This window comes from Panthera onca, chromosome A1, assembly GCF_046562875.1.
Source record: "Panthera onca isolate mPanOnc1 chromosome A1, mPanOnc1 haplotype 2, whole genome shotgun sequence".
NCBI lineage: Eukaryota > Metazoa > Chordata > Mammalia > Carnivora > Felidae > Panthera > Panthera onca.
Window position 1 is genome coordinate 67,881,674 of NC_138339.1, and position 26,595 is coordinate 67,908,268.

Genomic DNA, 26,595 nt, shown 5'->3' on the forward strand with positions numbered 1-26,595 from the left:
CTGGTGGCTAGGTACTTAGGGAAGTGACTTCTTTCCAGCCTGTGGGGATAATCTTGATTGGCTTAAGACAAGTTTTATTTCCCTTTCCAGTGATTGACTTAGGCACAGTATGTGATGTAGTTGTTACCTGTGGGGTAAGAGAAAGTTTGTTGGAGGCTTTAGGGAAAGTTTTTCTTACACCGAGGAGAGAAACATTAGCCGAGATCCCTCTTCGTCCTTTGGCTGTGGTTGTGAATGGGCATGATGTCTGGAGCTTTTTATGGCTGTTTTGTGACTCTGAGGGGTCTAGCCTGAGAACAAAATGAGAGAGACACTGAGGATGGCAGAGCAGAAAATGGAAATTTCCCAGATCCTTGATGACCTTGTTGAGCTACTGAAACAAACAATACTGGATTGTCCTTCTGTCTAGATTTATTACGTAGAATAGTAAATGTTCTTATTTTTCTTATTGTTTAAACTATTTTAAGTTAGAGTTCGATTTCTTTCCTTCAGAAAGCATTCTAAGTAGACTATGTGCACACTCTGTAACACAGAAATTTTACTCTTTAGGTATATACCCTAAAGAAACTCTTGTACATGTAAGCCTCTTGGAGACATGTTCAAGTTGTCTATTGGCAGTTGAATGGATTAATGAAATCTGATATATTCACGTAGTGGAATATGATACAGCAATAGAATGAGCAAACTGCAGCTCTGCACATCAACCTAGCTAAATCTCACAAATGTGTATTGATTTTTTTTTTGTTTTTTATTTTAATGTTTATTTTTGAGAGAGAGAGGGAGAGAGAGAAAGAGAGAGAGAGAGAGAGAGAGAGAGAGAGAAGCAGCACAAGTTGGGAAGGGGCAGAGAGAGAGGGAGACACGGAATGAGCTGTCAGCACAGAGCCCGACATGGGGCACCAACTCATAAGCTGTGAGATGATGACCTGAGTGGAAGTCAGATGCTTAACTGACTGAGCCACCCAGATGCCCCTCACAAATGTATATTGAATGAAAAATGTTGGACAAGAAAGTTTATGTGTAATGGTGTGATTACATTAAATGAACAAAATTAAAAATACATTGTTTGGAAATACATATATATCTAAGTAGTAAGGGTATAAAGTAAAGTAAGTGAGCAGTTACCCCTGAGAGAGTGTTTTCCTTTAGAGAAAGTTGTTAGTGCAATCTGGGGGAGCATGTAGGATGTTTACAAGGTACTGGCAGTGTTATTATTCTTTACCTGCATGGTGGTTTCATAAGTGTTGCTTTGTTATCTTAAAAAATGCACATCTGTTTAATTTGCTCTTGTGTATGCATTGATGATATTGCAATAGATTTTTTTTTAAGTCTTAGCCAATACAAATAGTGTTGTGTATTAGAAATGAACTGGATATGGATTTAAAAAAATGTAAATGAAGATTGCTACTTAATCTTGCTTTGAGCATTTCATTATCATTATTATAAACTGAGCTTTTGTTTCTGTAAATGGAAGAGCTGAGATAATGGAATCACTTCTGAACATTTTCTGTTTTTCCCATCAGATAGCACCTCATTCTGCCTTTCCTTCTCTTTTTCAAGCTTACTGGCTATTGGCCTGGAGTACAAACCACGTGAAACTTGTGAATTTGAGCCTGGTGTCATAGAAACTTCTGTAGTAAATACAGCTATAAGAACAGCAGGGCCTATTTGAAAGCCCCAAAATAACATCATTAGGCAGGGCCTCAGGGAAGAAGTTCAGTCTCCTTGAGTTGACTGCCTTCAATTCTCAAATTGCCCTCTCATTCTGAACTAGGTTTTGATCCATTTTAAAATCTCTTGTTCTTGGTGGAATGATATTTTGGTCCCAGGCTTGTAGCTTATGCTTCAGAGAGTCTCTCTGAGACGTTGTCACTCTGAGAGATTCATTGAGTATTTAGGGAAACATCTATTCAAGAACAAAGGAAAAAGTACTTGACCATTACTTCTGTGATACTGATTTTTTTTTTTCCTCTTGTAGATTAGTGGAGTTTACAGTTGGAGAAAGTCAGAAATGTTCTGACTACGTCAGTTTTATTACACAGATTACTTTTCTTTGGCTCACCTACTTATACATATTGTCATTTTTTCTTTTTTTAATGATAGAAGTTTAGAATAATCTCTTAGGTAAAGACAGTGAATGAAGGGGTTTTCCCAGGCAAAATAAAGTGTAGGAAAAGGACTGTAAGTGGTTTAAAAACAAGTTTTGGTAATCATTGGTCAACACTGGGCCAAAAGAGTCATGGTTTGGGGATAAAAGCACTGAGCTACTGAGACAACCTGAGCTTTATCCTTATGGAGACAATGTGGTGTGAATTGTGCCACCTTAGTGAGAAGTTGACTCTACACTTGACAGGAGCCCTAAATTAAAGAAGCAGGGCCTTCCATTTCTAGAGGACTATCTCAGTTTCCCTCCCCTTTTTCCTTAGGATTTTAACTAAGTGCTCACAGAAACTCAAACTCCTGCTAGAATTCTACATGCTTTCAAAATCCATGTAGAATGAAAACAAAGACATGAGCTCTCCTGTTCATCAATTCCTCACCACTTTATTTACGAAAAAAACTTTTTTTTTTTTTTTTTTTTTTTTAGTTTACTTACTTTGAGTGAGAGAGAGAGCTCACACGTGCATGAGCAGTGGAGGGGCAGAGAGAGAGAGGGAGAGAGAATCCCAAGCAGGCTCCATGCTGTCAGCACAAGCCTGATATGGGGCTCCATCCCACGAACTGCTATATCATGGCCTGAACCAAAACCAAGAGTCAGATGCTTAACTGACTGAGCCACTCAGGTGCCCTTACCACTTTAAATCATCATTTGGCACGTTTATATTTTTGCTTAGTCCCTAAAAAGCGTTCAAATTTGGGACTTCTAGTTGATAGAATCAGGAGAGATTAGGGAATTAGCAGTACCTGATGCTTCCTGAAGTGCAGGATTTGCAACCAGAAGAAATTATACAGGAAATACAGGGCTACTTGAAAATCCTAAGTGTAGAGTAAATAAAACAAGTACTTATTACTGTAGAAATATGATAGAATTGGTCATCTTAAAATCTCCTATAAACCCTTTATATTAAGCGAACAGAAAATGTTATAGGTAAATTTAGAGTATTTTGAGCATGGTTTGCCAGGTAAGGCAAACTTCAGATGTTATTTCAAATGTTATCTCATTCTACTGTTAGGTTAGGAAAGCTTTTCTAAGTGGAACATAGTATTTATTGCTTTATCAGTAGAAATACTGATAAAAATACAGTAGTTAGTTCCTGATTATTAACGTTTGTTGTCCTTTTCAAACTTAGATTCAGTGGACCCTGGTTGCTGACGGATGAAGTGTACTCTTCTTGAGTGGGAATAATTTCTATCGTCTTTAAAGATCATCTATGAGAAGCAAAATGGTATAGGTAGTGCGGCGCTGGGCTGAGAGCCAGGTGGCCTTGGTTCTGGCCTAACTACCTGTGTGACTATAGAACAGGCACATACCCTGTTGGGTCTGTTGTTCACCTGCAAAGTGAGAAAGATTGAAACAAAGTATCTCAAGGTTTATAATTGGAAGTTCACAGCAACATGTCAATGGTCAGAAATCTAAAATATGACCCCAAAATATGAGGACTTGTGCCATACAAATGCTTACTGTCAACATGTTAGGACTCAATAAACGTAAAAAAATAAGTCAAAATAATCTCCAATGATATTATCAGTTGATTTTTAAAAATCACTTTATATTCTTTACATAACTGAAGGACCAGTTTTTCACCTTCTATCGTTGCTCAACTTTTTTTTTTTTTTTTTTTTTTTTTTTGAGAGAGAGAGGGTGCAAATGAGAGACAGGCAGAGACAGAGAATTCCACAAGGGGCAGAGAGAGAGGAAGAGAGAGAGAGAGAGAGAGAGAGAGAGAGAGAGAGAGAGAGAGAGAGAGAGAAGCAGGGCTCCATCTCACCAGATGTGGGACGTAAACTCACAAACCGTGAGGTCATGACCCCAGCTGACGCCAGATGCTTAATAACTGAACCACCCAGGTGCCCGACACTTTTTTTTATGTAACTTAAAAAGCATTTAAACTTTTAAACATCACACAGACATCTACTTCTAAACTATAAACTTAAATTTAGATACAATGAGAGTGAGTCAGAGTTAAGTGTAAATTCCATTTTAGAATTCAAGCTCATTCCATTCCTGTTTGTCACAGCCACTTCGTAAGCTACTTGAAGTGGGCTCTAGACCTTTACTGATCTTCATCTGATCTTCCGCATTCTTGCCTGGTCAGATCACTTAGTACTGTACTCAGGTGCTATCATTCTCAAAGATGAGGTTTTTGACCCATCCCCTGGGTTGTTTTTCACGGTGATGATGGATTTATGATAATTGATCGACATCTATTGCCATGCCCTTGGGAACAATGGCACACATTTTTTAAAGGTCTTACTGTGGAATTAAGTCAAACTAACTGACTTCTATGCCTCAAACCAACCCTCCCCCCAACTCCAGCATTCATCTATTGAATGTGTTAAAATGAATGAGTGATTAGTTAAGTACTTAAGAGTGTGAAAAGTTCAGTCTGTAGCTGTGATCTGCTTGGAACAGCTGAGGTACAGAGTAGATTCTCAGATTTTGGGATGTCAGCAATGAGTGAAATTTCAGAAAAACAAAAATTGGGGATGCACAAAGGTTTGCTGACTTGATTTTGCTAGGTGTAAATATTTAAAAACCCATAGCCACCATTAACATTAAGAGAAGTCATAATTTATAACAGAATGAACTTTTTGTACTAAAAAGGTTGTAAGGATAATCTTCAATATTAGTATCAACAAATTTAGGATTTTTTAAAATGTTTATTTTGAGAGAGAGAGAGAGTGAGAAAGAGAGTGAGAGAGAGTGCAGGGAAGGGGCAGAGAGAAAGGAAGAGAATCCCAAGTAGGCTCACACTATACATTCAGACCTCAACATGGGACTTGATCCCAGGTACCCATGAGATCGCGACCTGAGCAGAAATGAAGAGTTGGGCACTTAACCAACTGAGCCACCCAGGAGCCCCAACAAATTTAGCTTTATGAAAACTTCACTCAATCTTGTGTTCATCTAGCTTTCCAAAGCAAATGTTGTAATCAATATACAAATTCCTGTAGGGATTTTGATTGGAATTACATTAAATTTAATTTATAAATTTAAGGAGAGAAAGAACTTTTTTTTTAAAGTTGAATCTTATCTATGAACATGGTTTGTTTTTTCTAATAACTTAATTCTCCTTGACGCTTTCAGTATAATAACTGCATTTTTTAAGCTTAAAAATCTCTTGTGTATTTTAGGCAGTTTTAATTGCATACTTTTGAGTTTTTGTTACTTTTTTTAAACAGAAAAATGAACAAAAGTTTAATGACATGTACACTTCCTGCATACATGAGAGAGACCCAGGAAAACCGAGTAACTTCTTTTTGTTAGTATTTTGGATGGGATTTTTCCCCCATTAACTTCTAATGAGTTATAAAATGTAAAAATAAATATTAGTGTTGGAATATCACTTTGAATCCAGCAGCTTTGCTGAATTAGCTTCTTCACTTTATATCATTATGTTTTGTTTTTCTTGGATTTTTTTATGTAGTAAATTATATCATCTATAAATGATAGTTTTATTTTTTCTTTTCTAATCTTTAGATCTTATTTGCTTTCTTTTGCATTGGATAGGATAGCTATTTAAATTCTTATAGATGAGGAAAATTAGCTTTATATATGTAAATGAGAAAAATGGTAGCATTAGAATTTGTCCAATATTTTAATTCTGAACAATTTATAAGACTATATATAAAACTTAGCAAAATAGAGTATATCATATTACTATTGCTTGAGACAAGATGTTTTCTCAATTCTGCACATAAATTTTACTACATAATGAAAATTATCTCTTATTCTTAATTTCATGAGAATGCTTCTAGGGGTACCTGGGTGGCTCAGTCAGTTAAGCATCTGACTTTGGCTCAGGTCTCAATCCCATGACTTGTAGACTCAAGAGCTGCGTCCGGCTCTGTGCTGACAGCTCAGAGCCTGGAACCTGCTTCGGATTCTGTGTCTCCCTCTCTCTCTGCCCCTCCCCTGCTCACTCACGCACGCTCTCTCACCCTCTCTCAAAAATAGTAAAAATTTTTTAAAGATTAAGAAAAAAAAGAATGCTTCTAAAGTTTGTCTCTACATAAGATGTTTGCTGTTTGTTTTAAAGCTCTTCTTATGGAAGTTTTCTTCTATCCCTACTTACCAGGGCTTTTGTCTTTCTTTGAATCTTGAATAAGTATTGTTGCATTTTTATCGTGTCTTACAAAAATCCATTGCAATGATCATTTCATGATCATTTGATATGGCCAAATGTATATATCTTGTCCTTTATGCTTTTCTTGTGAGTTTTTAAATCTCTATTTTCCCCTACATTTTCTAATGATGAACTATTCTTACAAGTCTATTTGGTCATGTTGTATTTTGTTATATAAAGCTACATATATTTAGATACAAAGTTAGACTTGCTTAGCTAATACTTTTTTATAATTGTTGCATTTATGTTCACAATGAGATTTGTTTCTTATTTTCTTGAACTGTCTTGATTTGGCATAAATATACTAACGTCATAAAAATCAGCATTTTTTTTCTCTTGTTATTTTCTTGAAGAATTTATATAAGATAGGAATTATCTGTGCTTTTAAGTTTAATAAAGTTATATGGTTCTGGCTTTGGGGGAAAGGATATACTAATGTTGGATTTCTTTAGTAAATATTGACCGGTTGAGGTTTTTTAAATTACTGATTGTTCAATACTGGTAGTTCGACATTTCCTAGAAGATTTTCCATTTTATCAAATTTTAATATTTGGTGACATTAAATTTTCTAATACACCTGTATTATTTTTTCAAATCAAAATTACCTATAACGTTACCCCTTTTCATTACTGGTATATTTAATTTGTGTGCTTCCCCTGCCCACCCCCCACTGTTATTCAGTGGATGCAATTTCTTTTTTTCCTCTCTGGGAAATGGAAAATTTCTTTCTAAATCTGATATTCTGCAATATCACTACATTGCACACCAGTGTATTTAATTGGCGTTTTAAAAATGAAGACTCAAATCTTTCTTCACTTCTGGAAAATTCCCAACTATTATCTTTGTAAATATTGAGGAGAGACTCGATTTTATTCTTTATCTGGAATGCCTCTTAGAAGTGTTTCGCACCTTCTCATACTTCCTTTCATTTCTCTTAATGAAATCAAATTTTTTTCCTATTCAATTATTTTTTTCTGTTTCATTCTGAAAAAAAAAAATGTCCTTAGGTTTCTCTTCATATTCTATTTTCAATTGCTTTTAATATTTCTTCTATTGAGCTTTTTAAAAAATTTCATTTTTATATTGAGAGTGAGGGAGAGAGAGAGTGCTCTTGCATGCATGAGTGGGGGAGGTGGAGAGGGAGAAAGAGACAATCTGAAGCAGGCTCCACACTCAGTGCAGAGCCCCACTCAGGGTTCAATCTCACAAACCATAAGATCGTGACCTGAGCCAAAATCAAAAGTCGGATGTTTAATGGACTGAGCCCCCTAGGTGCCTTGTCTATTGAGTTTTTTAATATCAGTTTACCATTTTATAACTTTCTGTTTCACAAAAAAAGATTTCTTTATATCTTGGAAGACTTTAAATGTACTCATTTAAGCATCCCTTACTCATTCTCTTATTTCTTTGCTGTGAGTTATGTCTGTTGTCTATTATCTTGATGCAGACATTCTCATATGTTTTACCATTCTTCTCTGTGAGCTCATTTTCCTAGGGCATTATCTTCTCTTAGAGCTCACTTGCGGATACCCTGGATTGTGGAGATTTCCCTTTTTAGCTTTCCTTAGGGGCTTTAAATATCCCTGAGCAAGCTCTTAAGTTTGTGTTTGACTCTGAACTTTTTGGTAGTGTTAACTAGGCCTCTGCAATCATGTGACACATATCCAAGATTCTGGAATCACATGGCTTGAATAGATGATTTGCTTATCAAGTCCTGTTCTCTTGCTTGAAGACCAACCAGTTTTTCACCACAGGGGTAAGACAGGTAATTCTGACTCTTATCCTCAGGTTAGTGTTAACATACACACTATTGGCTCTGTTCATTCCCAGGATCTGCCTCTTTACCATCGGTTGCCAGACTTCAGCTCAAAATGACTACATTTCTGGCATCTGGGTATTTCTCAGTATTCCTTTCATCCACGCTGTGTACATAAATATAAGTGTAGTTTAATATATTTTATTTAGTATTTCTAGTTTACTTGAGTGCAAGTGAGGATTTCAGGTATGTACTTACTATGTCCTGTTGGCTTAGAAATCTCCACAGTGTTTCCATCATACAAACACAGAAAGAAATTTCTTACAGGTCATACGTAACTCATAACTCATAAGGATGAGTTATGTTTCTTACCACAAATCTTAAAACTGAATGTTTTTTTAGCCACTATGTAGTTTGGGTACAATTTTTTGCTCACTTCTAGCACCTACAGCTACAGAGTCCTGACTGAGCTGCATTTATGTGAGATTTTCCTTTTCTCTGACTCTTGACTTTTAATTTTGTACTTCAGCATTTAATGAGCTTTTGTAAACTTTCTCATTTATTTTTGTAGAATGAGGTGGCATATAAATAAAATTCTGTATTATAATTCTGTTTATTTATATCTGTTGGCCATACAAATCATGACCTCAAGAAGTACAAGAACTGGATTCCTCTTTGAATCTGTACGGGCGGTGTAGTTCCTAGATTGTAGCTGGTGCTCAATAAATGCTGGTTGAGCGAAGGAATGAAACACCGGTAGTATAACTCTTATTACAACCCTTTACTTATTCTTCCCTTTTCCTTTTATGTGTCAGCCAGGCAAAGTGCAGGTCTGGTTGTTAAGAGTATCAGTGCATGTGGACATGTATTCTCCTTTCTAGAACAAACAAAAATCCCAGACTCACTGTCAAATATCTAGCCTTCTTCCTCATGTATTTTCATTGGAAAATTGATTTGTTCTTTATCATTTATTCAAAAACCATTTTTCAGAAAATTGCTACTTGTCTAAGCACTATGGTAGGCCTCAGTAATTGAATATGAACAAGGCACAAGTCTCTGACTCAAACCTTGCAGTTTGGTAGGTAGAGGAACACTTGCTGGCAGATATTTTAAGCTCCATTGAGAAGCTGGACTGGAAGGTAAGGTCTGCTCAGAAGCCTGAGGGGAAATACATATGGATGGGGTTGGGGAGGAAGACAACCATGCTCAAGTCACTTTGTAGGAAAGGCTCCTACTTGGGCACAAACAAGAAAGAGTTAAGGGGATGAAGTCTTTGTGTTGGAAACCAGTTGATAGAAGGTCCTTGAATAGAATTCAGAGTTCTGCAGGCAAGAGTTGAAAAGCCGAGTCTAAGTATAAAGTCAAGAAATAGTTATTTTTGACAATTCTTAAACGGCAAAAGTAGGGTTTCAGAGGTCAGCAAGATGCCACAAGGCATGCAAAGTAGAGGCTAGAGTTAAATCTTTGGAACAGTAATGCAGGTATTACTGTCTTTTGTTTGGGCCTGACGTCTTGGGTGTTAAATATTGTTATGGACTAAATTATGTCCCAAAAAAATCCATATGTTGAAATGGGAACCCCCAATATGATTGTATTTGGAGAAAGGATGTTTAAGGAGGTAATTAAAGTTAATTAAGGCCTTAAGAGTGGGGTCCTAATCCAATAGGAGTTGTGTCTTTATAAAAAGAGGGAGAGACACCAGGGATGTGTAAACACATAGGAAAGTCAATGTGAGGATATAGTGAGAAGGTAGCCATCTGCAAGCCAAAGAAAAAGGCAAGAAACCAATCCTGTCGACAACTTGGTCTTAGACTTCTAGCCTTCAGAATTGTGAAAAAATAGGTTTCTGTTTTTCAAGACACTTAGAAGTATTTTGTTATGACAGCATTAGCAGACTAATATACATACTCTCTTTTTCTTAAAAGAATTCTAATCTGCTTTGGACAGTAGGTTAGTCTTTGTCATCTGCAACATTTTGCACTTACTCAGTCTTAATGGTCACCAATATCCATCAAAATGTATTTTTCAAAGAGGTATTGTACATCTTATTCTTGCCCTCTCTCTGTTCCTAGCAGGAGATGGGCACAGCATGGTCTGAGGGCAAGGCCCCAGACAATACGGGGAACCAGCTTCCCAGCTTCTAGCTCTGTGCAAACACAGGAAGCATTAATTGCTTACGGCCTCCCTGTCCTTATTGTAACATGTGTGGAACTTGTTACTTTCCATTTTGCATATTGATTATTTCTTGCTTTGCATTCCTGTTCTCAACCTTTATCTTTTGATTGTGTTTCTCCTCTTAACTCTTGAATATATATTTGTGAGCTAAGAAGAAAATGTTATTCTCCACTCTAACACTGCTTTGAAGTATACAAAAATTGTCATTTATTAGAGCAAGTCATTTAAATAATACTAAAATGCATTATTTGGGGTTCTTAAAAAATGTCATTCTTTAAAGATTTGTGAGGTGAGAAAAAAAACCAAACCAAAATGTATCACTACCAAGCTATGATAAAACTAAAAACTTTTGCCAAAGAACACTTGCATAATGAAACAGTTCCTTTTCCCATTAACATAATTGTTTTGCATTAATAGATTTGTTAGTAATGAATTAAATACGGCATAGACCTTTATTTTTCTTTTTTTCTGACCCAGAGCAATAGTCTGCCTTCCTGTAACTTTCATTTATTGGTTCTAGGCCTTCATCTGGATCTGGGCATAAAATGTGAAATCTCTCTTCTACCTGACAGTACTTCCAATATCTCAAGATGATCATCATTTTCATTGATACATCAAATGTGCCATCAAAGAACCCATATTTTTTTTTCACTTTGGCCAAAAACTGTCATGAGAGACTAAATCATGTGCTTAGCTGAAAGTTAGATGTCAATTCACTTCAATTAAATTCAAGTTAGTGAGATGTGCAGGGCTCTAGAGAATAATGTCACAGTTCCTTAGCTGGCTCATACCTCGCTCTCTGTCCCTAATCCATTCTCAACTTGCTGACATTTCCACAGGTACTTGTGCTTAGACTTCAAGGACATGAGGCTGAGACTTCACATCCCTTAGGAGTGATTATTTCAAAATATTTCCCCTAAACATGTCATGTGTTCCCACATTGTTGTGCATTGCATATGTTGGTCCATCTACCTAGACTGTCCTTCTTCCTCTTGACCATTCTTCAAAATTCAGCTCAAATCTAGTGAAAACTATTCCTTAACTCCCCCAGGAAGAGTTCATTGCCCCCAATTTTCTGCTCTAGACACTTGGTTCATGTCCTTCTTCTATCCATTATGTGACTTAAATGTCTGTAAGGGTTTTGAGGGCAGAGACTCTGTCTCTTTAAAATTTTGTATTCTAGGGGTGCCTGGGTGGCTCAGTCAGTTGAGTGTCTGACTCTTAATTTCAGCTTAGGTCATGACTCCAAGGTCATGGGGTCAAGCCCCATCTGGGTCTCTGCACTGAGCATGGAGACTGCTTAAGATTCTCTCTCTCTCTCTCTCTCTCTCTCTCTCTCTCTCTCTCTCTCTCTCGATCTCTCTCCCTCCCTCCCTCCCTCCCTCTTCTTCCCTCTTTCCCTCCCTCCCTCTCCCTCTACCCCTCTCCCCTGCTGGGCATGCTTGCTCTCCCTCTCTCTCTCTCTCTAAAAAAAAAATTATATTCTCAGTAATTCGTTTATTGAGTTGACCCTCAATAAATATTTGTGGGACACATGTTGCCTGGAGAATGAATGCATGCTCAGATAAAGCTTAAAAACCACAAATTTTTATAAGACAACTAGTCTGATTGAAAAAAAGATAGTAATGGTGGAGGTTGCCAGTAATGAAGGACAAAATCTTTGGGAACAAAACTAATGGCCTCAGATGATTCTGTACCCAATCATAGAGTGTTCAAAAGGAAAATCATTGAGTTAGTCCCAAGGCATATCATGGCCATGGCTATGTCTGCCACAGAGTGGCCTCACAGCACGCCAGCAACTTCTGCCTTGCCTTTCTGGGAAGTTCATACTTGACAAGGTTTTGAGTTACACTGCCCTGAATTAGTCACCCCCAGGGTAGGAAGTCCCTGCTTCCTATCCTCTAAGTATCAACACATGTACCTGTATTATGGCAGCCCAACTTGTAGTTTACTGTGGCTGGAATTGGGCTAATCATTTATCATATCTTTTATTACACGACCCTCTTTTTCAACCTTTCTTCATGCTGCTTTTCTCTTCCTTCATCATGATTTCCTCTCTTCTTCCTCAAATGACTTTTCCCTTTTCTCTTGCACTTGCCCTTTCCCCTCCTTAAAATCACTTATATCAATAGCCTTTACTATCAAACTGAGGCATGATTTGGGATTTCGGTGCTCTGGGTTTGTTCCAATAATCATCCCATGCTACTTCCTTGTCTCATTTACCCATGCAAATTAGAGAAATATCCACAAGGAAGAGTTTTTGCTTTACCGTAGCCAACTAATTTTAAATGAAATAAAATCTATACTCTTAAATCAACTCTTGTGTTCCAGAACAATATCAGGGGCCCTGGGAAGATAAAAAATAAAAAGGTAATATTTTTCCATCAAAGAACATGAACAAAATCAGATAATCCCAGAGGTGCCTAGACAAGGAGTATCACCCTTGGAGTAGACAGAGGCACAGATGAATCTTTCCTTCCCCCCCCCCCCCCCATATTCTTGCTTCTGCCTAGCTGGCAGGCTGCCCTTAGGTTGTGCAATGTGGAGACCAGGCGTCTCATACTGAAAACAGTAGGGCTTCTTTCCTTTCTTCTCTCCACTCAAGAGAAACCTTTGGGACTATGATTAGCAGTACAATATGTCTGTGAAGAGAAAGAGTAGGAAATTATTTCAGCAGATAGTAAATTAGGAGCTATAGAAGAACATGGTATACATGATCCAGACCAGATCCAGGTCTTTAGAGATAGTGTGATTCGGGTAGAGGTGTCATGAAAGAGAAGGGGATGTAGGGTTTGGGGAAGAGGAACTCTTTGGAACCAAATGGAAGGTGTCCTTTGGCACTTTTATGCCTCAGCCTGACCTTGGGATGGAATTATGTCATTGCTCTATCATTTCAATTATTACTATGAAATGTGTTATACACAAATATAGATGTGAACCATTCTAACAACTCCAGGATATTTGAAATGGAACCACAAAATAAATGGACATAATTTGGAAATTTTTGAGATTTCAAGTACTGGTGAGGATGAGAAGCAGTAAAGATGGGGATGCTTTTATATTATTGAGGAGAGTTTAAATTGGTACATAACTTTGGGGAACATTTAGCAACATTTGGTAAAACTGAATACTCGTGTAGCCTTTGACTCAAACATGTCACTGCTAAATTTATATCCTAACGTGGAGGTGGGCAAAGTTTTTCTGTAAAAGACAAGATGATAAATATTTTCAGATTTGCAAACCATCTGACAGAAACTCAGATTCTGTCACAACTACTGAACTCCACCACTATAGTGTGAAGGCACCTATAGACAATGTATAAACAACGAAGCATGGTTGTATTCCAATAAAACTTTATTGATGAAAACAGATGGCAGGCCAGATTTGGCCCACAGGCATGGTTTCTGATCCTGCACTAAAGAAACAATAATATACACAAAGGTAAATGTACAAAAATTTTCAAAATGGCACTGTTGGTAATAGAAAACAATAGAAACAACCTTAATTCCATCACTAGAGAAATGGACAAATGAATTGTTACATATATGTTCAATGAAATGCTATAACAGAATAAACAAGAACCCTATATCATCATGGATAAATCTCACATAATGTTTATATAGGAAGGATGCAGACATAATTATACAATGTAAAGTTTTAAATATAGAAAACAATTATATTGTTTTGAGACACATGTAGTAAAAATACAAAGACATTTTTGAGAAAGACAAACACGAAATTTAGGATAATGATAAGCTATGTGGAGAAAAAGGTAGTGCTGCCAGGGTGGGACACATTGGAGACTTAAACTGAGATTTAATGTTTTATTTCTTAAGCTCATGGAGGATAAACATATGCGTAAATGAGTGCTCATTATATTATATCCTAGACTTTTTGTATGTCTCAAATATTTTATGATTGAAAAAATTTCTAGGGGCTTTAATTTTGAATGCCTTTGCATTGAGCTGCAGCTTTTGACCCGATATGCAGTTGCAATTACCTTATCTCATTCAATGGTGTGGCCCACATAGTCAGTCCAGGGGTGTTTGATAGCACATTTAACATAAAAACATTTGTGCTGGACGATGAAAATGCTTTCAATAGCTCTGGTCTTTCAGCAACACTTTGATTTGTGATTGGAATAGGTTGCTATGGAAAATTGCTGGCTGAGAGGAGAAAGGGTTTTTAGGATTTTGTTTTTCCATTTATTCATTTTTATACTTTACCATGACTTCAGTTTTCTTGACTAGATTCCATGGTTTCATTGTTGTTCTGTTTGGTTTTCTTTTTCTTTGAACATTCTAGTAAGAGATTCACCAACAATCTTTGTCCTTTATTTCACATCTTAGTTGGATGAGTTTAGGTCACCAAATCTTCCAAGTTAGGTGACTTTCTTGTTCTCCAGAGAGGATGAGACAAATTGGAAGTGCCTTCTACATGGGGAATTGATTAAGTTCAGATTTTTCCCACACTGGGAAGATGCTGATTTGGATTCATAGTCATGATATGAGTCAGCCGCAGCTGGGAACATATCGTCCACTTACAGTGAGCTGTTCCATACTTGGGAAAGGTGACAGATGGACGGGGCAGGAGAGAGAAGTATTGGATTTGTTCTAGTATTTAGGAATTTTTTCCATAAATACATGCCTTGGACTACCACTCACTTTTGCATGGCCCTTAGGCACAGCTGTCTGGGAAGGACTCTTGTTTTTGTACTGGGCACAGAAGAAAAATGGTCTTTGAAGTTGATGAAATTGAAATATCTAGGAGAGATTCTAGCCAACTGATTGTTGACATAGAAGCAAATACCATCAGGGCATCTCTAATGTAGCCTATATAGGCAGGATTGAGTTACAACAAAGACTAGAAGCATATAGTTTGTATGGTTGTTGTGCTAAAACAGTGAGAGTTAATTTCAGTGTGAATTGGCCTGTGTTTATTCAGCACACTGCATTCTATTTTCTCCACAGCTGTTCACTGCCATACATTTCTGATCCAAAACACAAAGTTGTCCAAAAATTGTGGAACACATTGACCTGATCTTCCCACTAGGGAAATAGCATTACAGGAAAGATGAGATTATTAGAATAAGGCTTTTGTGGGAAATTCAATATTTCTGGATTTGTAGGAAAGATTAGTTTCCTACCTCTCTCTACAGCAATTTATCTTCATTATTAAAATCTGAGACTAACAAATGTGTTTTCCAACAAATGTAACTTTGATATTCAAAGAATTTAATAGGACTCTTGAAAACTGAAATGGCAGCAAATATTGAATTAGAAATTATGAGTAATGAGAATGAGGGTCATGGGTATGGAATGCAGAGTGTAAACACACTAACTGGTAGTAAATTTAGTAGAGGGGTCTAGGAAAGTCTCAGCAACTCATGACAAGATCTATTTAAAAAAACTCAAGAAAAAAATGTATTTAATTACTTATAGATGTACATGATAAATAAAATATGCTGTCAAAATATTGCTTGCTAAGATGCTTTACTTGAAGGTATGTATAAAAAAAATTACCAAATTAATGCACTCTTACAAGAAGTGATTACCTCTTAGAAGGAGAAAGAGTATAGTGTGTCGAATAAGAGCCTGGTGTTTGTAGCTAGGTTCTAACCACTATAGATACCACCTTGCTAGTTTCTCTTTGAAATTTAGTTTTTGCACCTGTAAAGAACAGATTAATTACTTACATTCATTATAAAGATTTAATAAGATACTATAAAACAGTGTAATTCCTGGCACTGCCAATCAACACTCAATTCATATCTGTTACGATTACATTATGTAATTGTCATGTCACATTTCTTATTAGTAGAACTAAGGTAGACAATTTAGTTCTTAATTGAAAGAGCAATCTGAATTAATGAGATCTGAATTAAAGAAGTTTTTCTCTAGCAAGTTTGGCATTTTGGATCTCCAAAGACAATGCTTTAATTAATTTTAAGAAAGCATTTTATTTATGTATTTATTTTTGAGAGAGAGAGAAAGAGAGAGGGAGAGAACCAAAGTGGGGGAGAGGCAGAGAGAGAGGGAGACACAGGATCCAAAGCAGGTGCCAGGCTCTGAGGCATCAGCACAGAGGCCAACACGGGGCTCAAACCCATGCACTGTGAGACTGTGACCTCACTGTGAGACTGTGACAGTCAACTGACTGAGCCATCCAGGTGCCCCAGGAAAACATTTTAAAGTAGCTACTGTGTATAGTCAACTATGAAATATTATGGAAGAAGAATTAAAAAAACAGGGATTTCCATTGTTTTACATTATTTCTTTGAATTTATACCTTTTAAAATGTCAAAGTTACGCTTGTTGAGAACATTAAAACTATAGAATGTGCTTCTGATTACAAATAGCCACTGCCAGGGGTGCCTGGGTGGCTCAGTCATTTAAGCGGCCAACTTCAGCTCAGGTCATGATCTCACGGTCTGTGAGGTCGAGCCCCGCATCGGGCTCTGTGCTGAAGGTCAGAGCCTGGAGACTTCTTCAGATTCTGTCTCTCTCTCTCTCTCTCTCTCTCTCTCTCTCTCTCTGCCCCTCCCCTGCTCATGCTCTGTCTCTATCTCAAAAATAAATAAAAACATTAACAAACAAAACACAAATAGCTACTGCCATAGGAGAATTAAAGTTTATTAGCTAAATTGTGTTTTAGAAAAGTATTTGGAATAATAGTGCAGAGATTAGCATTTTCTTATTCTTCGTTACAAGAACTTTTATGTTTCTCAGTTGGTTGGGTTTGATTTTGGCTTCCCAGTGGGTTGACTATAAAACTCAGAAGGACATATGATGGGAAGGAGAAGCAGAAATAATTTTGGAAGAAGTTGGGCTATTCTTTGGGTGGAGATGGGATCAATGGGAATTTATTTTCTCATTGGGCAGGAGAGCAAAGAGGAAATACAGTGCTCTCTGAACAATTGTCAACCCCTTAAAAAATGAGCTCTGGCAGAGGCAGTACTGAGGCAACTCCATATGCCTTCTTCACAAGGAACTTTACTGGAAAGAATGAGAATAGAGCTGGAGGAAATGACCAATTCTACATGACAACGGAGAAGTTTTCAGGGGACTATCTTTTACTGTCTCCTGAGAAATGAATGCATTGTGTGTAAAATGAAAAACTGTATTTCATGGTGGTGTTATTCAGATCACCTAGGATTTAATATGATTGGCTATTGTTGATAATGCTGCTATAAACATCAGGGTGCATGTGTCCCTTCCAATCAGTATTTTTGTATCCTTTGGGTAAATCCCTAGTAGTGCAATTGCTGGATTGTAGGGTAGTTCTATTTTTAGCTTTTTGAGGAAACTCCACACTGTTTTCCAGAGTGGCTGCACCAGTTTGCATTCCCCCCAATGGTGTAAGAGATTTGCCCTTTCTCCACATCCCCACCATCATCTATTGTTTCCTGTGGTATTAATTTTAGCCATTCTGACAGGTGTGAAGTGATATCATTGTAGTTTTGATTTGTATTTCCCTGATGATGAGTAATTTTGAGCATCTTTTCATAGGTCTGTTAGCCATCTGGATGTTTTCTTTGAAAAAATTGATGTCTTCTGCCCATTTTAAAACTGGATTATGTGTTTTTTGGGTGTTGAGTTTGATAAATTCTTTATATATTTGGATATTAACCTTTCATCAGATAGGTCATTTACAAATATCTTCTTCCATTCCAAAGGTTGCCTTTTAGTTTTGTTGATTGTTTCCTTCGTTGTGCAGAAGTCTTTTATCTTGATGAAGTCCAAATAGTTCATTTTTCCTTCTGTTTCCCTTGCCTCTGGAGACATATCTAGAAAGAAGTTGCTAAGGCCGATGTGAAAGAGGTTACTGCCTATGCTTTCCTCTAGGATTTTAATGGTTTTCTGTGTCACATTTAGGCCTTTCATCCATTTCAAATTTACTTTTCTGTATGGTGTAAGAGAGTGGTCCAGTTTTATTCTTTTGCATGTTGCTGTCCAGTTTTACCAACACCTTTTGCTGTAGGGGCTATCTTTTTTCCATTAGATATTCTTTCCTGTTTTGTCAAAGATTAGTTGAACATATAGTTGTGGGTCCATTTCTGGGCTTTCTATTGATCTGTGTGTCTGTTTTTGTGCTGGCACCATACCATCTTGAACACTAGAGCTTTGTAACATAGTTTGAAGTCTGGAATTGTGATGCTTCCAGCATTGTTTTTCTTTTTCAAGATCGCTTTGGTTATTTGGGGTCTTTTGTGGTTCCATACAAATTTTAGGATTTTTTGTCCTGGCTTCTGTGAAAAATGCTGTTGGTATTTTGATAGTAATTGTGTTAAATGTGTAGATGTTGGGTAGTATAGACATTTTAAGAATATTTGTTCTTCAAATCCATGAGCCCAAATGTCCATCAACAGATGAATGGATAAAGAGGATAGAGTATATATAGTGGAATATTACTCAACCATAAAGAATGAAATCTTGCCATTTGCAACAACATGGATGGAGCTAGAGATTATTATGCTAAGTGAAGTAAGTCAGAGAAAAACAAATACCATACGATTTCACTCATATGTGGAATTTAAGAAACCAAATAAATGAACATAGTGGGGGAAAAAAGGAGAGGGCAAACCATAAAACAGACTCTTAACTATGGAGAACAAACTGAGGGCTGCTGGAAGGGAGGTGGTGGGAGGATGGGTTAAATGGGTGATGGGTATTAAGGAGGACACTTGTGATGAGCACTGGGTGTTGTATGTAAGTGATGACATTAAATCCTACATCTGAAACTAATATTACACTGTATGTTAACTAACTGGAATTTAAATAAAAACTTGAAACTATATTTAAAAAAAGGCCTTACATTAAAGTTACCTTTTATTTTTAATTGTTTCCTTTGCTATGCACAATTTTTTTTTTATTTTGATGTAGTTCCAATAGTTTATTTTTGCCCTTGTTTCTCTTGCCTCAGGAGACCTATCTAGAAAGAAGTTGTTCAGGCCGAGGTCAAAGAAGTTAGTGCCTGTGTTCTCTTCTAGGATTTTAATGGTTTCCTGTCTCACATTTAAGTCTTTCATACATTTTGAACTTATTTTTCTGTATGGTGTAAGAAAGTGGTCCAGTTTCATTCTTTTGCATGTTGCTGTATAGTTTTCCCATCACCATTTGCTAAAGAGACTGTCTTTTTTTTCCTTTGGTATTCTCTCCTGTTTTATTAAAGATTAATTGACCATATAGTTGTGGGTCGATTTCTGGGTTTTCTCTTCTGTTCTATTGATCTATGTATCCGTTTTTGTGCCATTACCATACTGTCTGGATCACTAGAGCTTTGTAATATAACTTGAAGTCTGGAATTGTGATGCTTTCAGCTTTGCTTTTCTTTTTCAAGATTGCTTTGGCTGTTTGGGGTCTTCTGTGGTTCCACACAAATTTTAGGATTGTTTATTCTAGCTCTGCATAAACCTTCTGCCCAAAAGAAAAAAAGAGAAAGTAAAGAAAAAGAAACAGATAAGTACAAGCAATTGAAAAGTCATATAGTTTTCTCCTGAAAACATCATTGTGCTTAGAGCAACTTTCAACTAACATCTTCGTTTCATTAAGATGTAAGTTTAATAAGTAGCAACAAAGAAAAAAAACGGAAAGAAAAAAAAAGCTTTAACATGAAAGTTCTTTAAAATCCATAGCTCTATACATATATAAATTAATATTGTGGGAAACTTCAATGTAAGGCCCATATTTAACTCCATACACATTTGTCATTTGTAATTTTGGAAGTACTTTGTCAAGGTTCATTTGAGGATCTTGTTTTTTTTGGAGCAGCTGGTGGCATAAATTCGATGCCTGTTTTGTGTTTGTTGTGTGTGTGTGAGTGTGAGTGAGTGAAAGAAAGTAAAGGAAAAAGGAAACTGAATTAAGTTGACAAGATCTCACCAATGGATGATTAGTAGAATTGGCAATTCCATATTGGTAAGTATTCTCACTAACTTTTACAAATTTAGTTCTTACATACATGTGTTATGTCACATCACAATCTTTTTGAAGAGTTTCCTCTCCCCCACTCTCCGTCCATTTAGTTTGGGTGGGGCTCACACTGGCTAACTCTAAGGAAGAGGATATATTTCAAGTCAGATTAATGACCATATCATTTGTCCTTGGTCACTGTGATTGGTTCAGAGTTGGGGACAAGATGTAAGGTAAGCCAATGCTATCTAAATAGGCTTGCTAAACTGGTTTAGATCATTTCCATCTTTTTACAGAAACCTTGACTGAGAATAAAGCAGATACTGAGGAAAACAGGGCTGTGAAATAGAAACACAGTGTACTAATGATATCATGTGGGACCCTGGATCCAACTATTCAAAAGCCAAATTCAGCTCTTACATTCCTAGTTATATGTGTCAATGATTTCATTTTTGTGGTTAATTTATTTTGAAGTTGGTGGCTGTCATTTCCAACAAAGATATTCTTTTCCATTTTCCTCTCTTCTTCCATCTTTCCTTTTACATTTTCCTTCCCTTTCCTTTTTATCCTTTCTTCTCTTCCTTTCCCTCTTACTTAAGAGTTCTTCAAAAGAAACTACAGCAAATAGGATCAGGTCATACAAGGCACTGAAAACTAAGATAAATGTTGGACTTTATCATGTATATCCTAAAGCTATTTTATTTTGGAAATACATAGCATGATAAGAGTTGTACATTAGGATGATTATTTGGGTAGAAGTGCATAGTAAACACTGATAAATGAAGAGAATACATACATGAAGAGTGATGAGGGTGTTACCTAAACTTAAAGAAAGAGTTATTGCCTTGGTGTGTTAATCTATTGGGATAGAGATGTAGGAATAGATACAAATAATAAAAATTTTTAAGAGAGACATAGGTGGAAATTGCTAGCTAATCAAATAAGAGGGATAACGGAGAGTTGAAGATGATTCCGAGATATTGAGTATATAATGATTGGGACTTGGATGCAATAAAGGATTATTGTAAATAGAGAAATGGTAGGGAAGGTGAATTCATTGAAAGTTGAGTTTTGTTCTTGCTGAATTTGAGTAAGGACTTGAAGAAACTGGTTTGGAACTCAGAGACATCATTGTTGAAAATAGCAATTTGGAAGTCCTAATCAAAGGGATCCTTGATGTGGGCTAGAAGAGAATGTTGTAGGCAAGAGAATGCATTTCACAGAAAGAAGCGTAACTGAAACCTAGTGTATCCTGACAAATGTTAGCTGCTATTGTTGTTGAAGAGTGAGCAATAGTAGGGTGCTTTCTTAATGTGGTATTGAATTCACCAGGGGACAGAATGGAGACGCAAAACAGGAACCAACTGTCAAAGCTGCATAGAAAGTGGAACATGCACACTTGCTGTTATTCAATGGCACAAACTGCTCTGCAGTGAATGAAAGACACCTGCAGTGTTGTAGTACAGTGCAGCCAAGACACCAGGAAAAGCAACAGAGCCTATTTTAGAGACTGTTTTTAACCAGCATCAGGGGTCTGAGTAATGACTCCGTCACATGTGATCATGACTCTCACTTATCAGATGGGAATACAAATCTCATGAGACTTTTTTAGGTGAAAAAATTCAGAATGTCCACAATTGAAGCAAATATGAGTAATTTTTGTTTTAGTGTTATCTGATGTCATTCTCAATAACAATATTAAATTATATTAAACATTTTATGGTAAGCATCAGAATTAAAATTTTATTAACAAATAGCTATCAAATACTGGCAAACACTTTTTCCTAAGAAGATTACCATAAGAAAATAAAGAAAATATCTGTTGTGAGGATAAGTTAATAAAACCATATTTATGAGAAAAAGATAATGCCTTATGGAGTTGATCCCTGAGACAGGTACTCTTAACACAAAAGCAAAAAAAAAAAAAAGGTAGTTTTGTAGTTTTGTTACTTTACAAAATGTTGGACCGAACATTACCAAGAGTTAAATCCTGAGTCCACACATGGTGCAGATTAATCAGTAGTAAGTATATTATTGTGTCCATATAATAAAAGTTAAATATCTTTAGGAAAGAAAATATAGAATCTATGTAGACAATAACAGAGTTGAAAGATTTACTTTCCATTGATTGGATTCTCTTAGGTCAACTTCTTAAATTACTTCTAAGACATGTAAACCATGCTCCAGGTCAGAATCACTAAGGCTTTTAGCTATTAATCCCATTCTTAGATGTCCTGTCATAAAGTTCTAATACCAGCTTTGTATTCATTAATTGTAAAAAGTATCAAGTACTAAATTGACCCCCACTTCCACCTCCAAATTTGTATGTTGAAATCTTAACCCCCAGTACCTCAGAGGGTGACTGTATTTGGAGATTAGGTCTTTAAAGAGGTAATTAAGTTAAAATGAGGTCATTATAAAGGACCTAAATTTAATATGATTGGTGTCCTTATGAGAAAAAGAGATTAGGACACAGACACACATAGAGGGAAGACCCTGTGAGGACATAGGGAGAAGACAGCCATCTACAAGCCAGAGAGAGGTCTCAGAAGAAACCAGCCCTGCTGGCACCTTGATCTTGGACTTTGTGTCTAGAATTGTGAGAAATAAATTTCTGTTGTTTAAGCCACCCACTCTGTGTTATTGTGTTATATACAAAAGCCCTAGAAAACTAGTACAAAAAGGTATGATTTTGAGCTTTCACTCCAGGTATTAAACTCCTGATTGTAACAAGATAATTAAACAATCAGACAATAAGCCGGATAAGCCAGATGATTTTTTATTGATTTCCTCCTTTATAATTTGCAGTTGTTTGGGAAAGGGAAGTTTGTCCATTTATTTGCTTGTAACCCAGAGGTGGCTGGGATCCCATAGTCATTCTGGTTTTTTCCAGGAACAACCTTGAGGCAGGAATCCCTTTTTTCCTTATCCAAAAAAAGAAATTGATGTCATAAAACAAAAATGTACATTCTGGTGTACTTTGGGTGGTCTTCCCTGGGTAGGCAATTCTCTGTGCTCTCTATATTGTCAGAGATGATTGCTGGGAGAAATAGGCACTGTTTGCATGATTCCACTGGCAGAGGACAACTGGAGGCTCATGCCTGGAACTCTTGACTGCTGTCCTATGTGCGTCTTTCCTTGGCTACTTTTTGACCTATAACCTTTCACTATAATAAATAATAACCATGAGTATAATGGTTTTTGCTGAGTTCCCTGAGTCTTCTAGCACTGTGTTGAACCTGAGGATGGTCTTGGGGAAACTCAAACTTGAGACTGGTGCCAGAGAGGGTCTTAAGGACCCTCTGACCTTGCATTAGGTTTTAAAAGTGAAGGTGGTCTTAGATACTCCTAATCTTTGCACTAGGTCACTCACCTTTTCTTTCTATCCTGGAGCCAGGGCCCATCCTGAGGTGCATTAGCTGGTGGTGGGTGGTAGAGAAAGCCACACCTGTTTTTGTTCTATAAGATGAAAGGGAAGGGAGGTATATGTCTACTGAGCTCTTTTCTTGTGGGCCTGGAAGATTAGATAAACAAAGAGACTCTGATCCCCTTGTCAGTAGAACCTCATGCCTGGTGATAGTTGCCTGTCATCTCTCTGCTTTCTGGTGGGCTGATGGGATAGAGGGCTTGGCATTTTTTTAAAAGTTTATTTATCTTGAGAGAAAGAGAGAGAGCACAAGCAGGGGAGGGGCAAAGAGAGAGGGAGAGAGAGAATCCCAAGCGAGCTTGGTGCTGTCAGTGCAGAGACTGACAAGGGGCTTGAACTCATGAATCGTGAGATCAAGACCTGAACCAAAATGGAGTCTGAACCTTAACTGACTTAGCCACCCAGGCACTCTCAGAGGGTGTGACATTTAAATCAGGAAGTGGAAAAGGGAGTGATAACTCCCAGTTCAATAATGGTTTTTGTTTTATTTTTTCTTTTATCTCCATTCTTAGACTAAATTTTGTTTTTGCTATCTCACAGTTCTCTTTCAGGTGAGGTATATTCAACATCTTTATTATAAAAGGGTAGATTCCTTAAATCAATTTTTCAGTTTATATAACAAGTAAATTTACTTTGGAGGAGTAGTTTTGTTATGAAAACCTACTATACTTTGCTTTTAGAGTGGCTAGCAATGGGAATTCTTGGAATGAATTAATGCAGATTTGGATATACAGTTGATTTTCATTGTTGCAGTTGTAGTCTATACTGTACTCATGTTGTGTTTTATAAAGCTGCCATATACACTGAATTAGTGAATACTGAACCATTGCCCCTAGGGAAAATACATGGTTAGTTTCCTGCCAATGACTGGTCATAGCATTGTATCAACTGATCAATAACCTTGTTTTATGTATGCTTCTCTGTAAAGACACCTTATTTAATATACTGTTGATTCAGTAACTTTGACCTCATGGCCAATAACACTACAACTTATGCCTGAGAGAAGCTTATCTAACACATTTTTTTCTCCCTTAAGCACATCACAGCCTTCTTGCACTCAGGAGCACTAGAAGCACTTTGACACTACTCTTGGGCCCTTTTAAACTGTAGAATCACTGACAAAAGGCACAAAACTGTGAAAAATGTGCACTAAATAGATCATGAAAAGAATACTTACTTACAGTATGAGAGCTGAAACAAGAAGGCAGAACATTGCATTGTTTGACCTCATCTGGGAACTTGCACATGGAGCAACTCAAATTTTTGGCACTCGATGCCTACTAATGTCTGCAAAAGTCCTGCGAGTATTGATTTTGGGCTTACAAGTAGATTTTAGCAAGTAGGCAAATTCACAAATAATGAGGATTGACTATCATCTGAGGAAAATGATGATTGTTCTAAAATATCTTTAAAAGGAAATTGGTACTTTGGTTATGATGTTAATGTCTCTGTAAGAAATGAGAGCTTCTTATATTTTTCCCCATCATTCCAAAAGGGATAAGGCCAGAATCCCTATTCCTATGACCTACCTAATGTGTCAAATGTGTGCTATGAGAAGTCCTCAGTCTTGGTAAGGAATTTGGCTTGTTTACTAGATGGTATTCCATGCTCGGGGATGTGAGGATCCATGGACTCTCTATCAGGAATAAAAGTTATTGTGAGGAGAGAGGTAGAAAAGGAAAGAAGAAGATGGTTTCTAGGTACTATTGATTAAAAAACAATCTGTGAGTCTACTTAGATAGATTATGACTAAAGTAGTAAGATCAGAACCTCTCCAGTGATGGACTGATCCAGACTGCTTTTCCAGCTATTGCAAGGCATGACAGTTGGGCTCCACTCTTTTTTCCCCCCAATAAAGACTTTACTTCTACATACTTGTAATAGAGATGCCATCATCTTTCTTAATTGCTTTGCCAGAAGGTTCTGCGAGTATTGTTACAGTTCATAGATGACCTCTGAGCTGCTGACTGCAGTAGATTGAGTCTTCAATCAGGAACAATAATAATGGTAGTGAGTACTCATGGAAAGCTTTTTATGCTCTAAATTCTGTTGTAAGCCCTTTACATTTTTGAAGGCATTTCAACCTTATAATAGGCCTTTGAGGTTAGAAATAGTATCATTCCCAGTTTCTGGATGAAAAAAATGAGGCATAGTTTAGGTAATTTGCTCCAGAAGACATACATATAGTAAGTGACAGATTTAAGACTCAAACAAGGCCATCTGCTTACAGAGCTCATACTCATACTGTTCTTTCTCAAGGAAGAAGCAAACTTAGAAAATTTTTAAGTTCAAATTTCACTTGTCTAGATGCTAAGATTAACTTTTTTAAATTGAACTAAAAGCTGTATAATCTATTATAAAATAAAACAAAAATGAGATGCAGTTACTGACAATATCTCACAGTGTAGATTTGGGTAGTTTGGGTTTATAAAGTGTTTATCCAACTTTAGTGTTGGATAATTAGTGTTCAGCAATCTGATGACCCATATGATAATCCTCATGTGCAGCAAGTAGAACAGGGAGAGGATGTAAGGATCCATTTGTGAAGGTCTTCATATTACAGACAAGGAATATGGACAAAGGATTGGAGTGCCCAGTGAGGTGGATAGTGAGAGACAGAAGTCTAGTGTCCTTGGGGAGGATGGCCAGGGAGGAGTGTGTTACTACAAGAACTCAAAGGCTACGGCCAGGGTGACTGGTAATCTAAGAAGGGCTGGATAGACACAAGGCCAGAGGAAATACTGAAGGATAGCTGATCCAGAGAGGAGTCAGAAGGCAGAGGGGCAGATAGATGTTGAGGTTAAATTACATGAGCAAGACAGGGAAGCCAGAAATGGCAGAAGTCAGCATAAGGAGCATTTCAAAAGGAAGGACTGAGAAGTCAATAGCAGGTCAAAAGTCAATGGTCAGTTTTGGACAACCTAAATCTTAAATAGGCAGGTGATTGGGGCTGCAGAATGGTGGGCCCAGTGAACCCACAAGGGGTGTGGATAAGAGGCTGGTGTCAACCCGGATGGAGAGCTACCTGGTAGGACAGGA